The following is a 1,212-nucleotide window of genomic DNA, read 5'->3' on the forward strand; positions in this document are numbered from 1 at the left end:
CCGCATTTTTCACTCGTCAGCACTTTTCTCCCGTGTCTCCTGTCGTCCTGAGCGAGATGGATGGCGACGCTCGCGTGCAGATGTGCAGATGCAGGCAGTGTTTCCCGCTCTCCTCCGCTTCCTTCCCTCGGACTGCAGACAGGTGCAGGGCTGATGCCAGGTGACATGTGTGTGGCACTTACACACTCACAAAGTGTATTCACATATACTATATTATTAGTATATTATTATAGTATATTAGTATATTAGTATATATATTAGTATATTATTATACTATAGTTGATTATTAATACATCAGTCCTGTGGGCTGGACGCCATCACCACCTTCATCTGGCAGGTGGGGAAACTGGCAAGCAAATGTTCCCAAATACCTCAAATTTAATGTGCCCATGTCAACCTCAGTAGCTTCCCATGAAATCTGTTTATTGCCCTGGATTCCTGGTTTGGTTAAAGCAGCCCCACTTGTCAGTCACCCAAGTTTAACCCTCAGTTCTTCCTTCTCCCTTACTCCATGCGTCCAGTCAGTCACCAAGACCCCGTGTGCACTCTCTTTCTCTCTCTCTCTCTCTATATATATATTTCTCTCTCTTTCTCTCTTTCTCTGTCTCTCTCTCTCTCTCTGAGACCCCTGACCTCCTGATTCCCCCGCTGCTCCCCAGAAAGCCTCTCTCTCTCCTGGGTTTGTGCCATAGCTTTCTGTCTGCTCTCTTGACTTCCAAGTTGCCCCTCTAGTCCTTCAGGATGCCATGAGGTCTGTCTTCCTCAAACCCAGCTCTTTTTTTAAAAAAAAATATTATACTTATCAGCGTGACATTGGTTCATAAGATTAAGTAGATTTCAAATGTACATTTCTATGTACAGTCCACAGATACATCATCTGTGTACTGCATTGTGTGCCTACCGCCCAAAGTCCCATCTTCTTCCATCACCATGTATTTGACTCCTTTTACCCTTTACTACCCCCCAAAGCCCTTTCCCTTTGGTAACCACCATACCGTTGTCAGTGTCTGTTTTTGTTTGCTTGTCAAACCCAGATCTCTTCACACGCTCCTGTCCACAGTGCAAAATCCAAAGAGCTACAAAGCTCTTCCCAGTCTGCCCCAGCCTACCAGCTCCTGCTGTTCTGTTTCCTGCTGTGGGTGCATTCTCATGCACTTGTCTTTGTACCCACTGTTCCTTCAGAAGGCAGTTCCACCCCTTGATCCCATCCAC

This window comes from Phyllostomus hastatus, unplaced genomic scaffold (genome assembly GCF_019186645.2).
Source record: "Phyllostomus hastatus isolate PE091 unplaced genomic scaffold, TTU_PhHast_1.1 phas_contig_86, whole genome shotgun sequence".
NCBI lineage: Eukaryota > Metazoa > Chordata > Mammalia > Chiroptera > Phyllostomidae > Phyllostomus > Phyllostomus hastatus.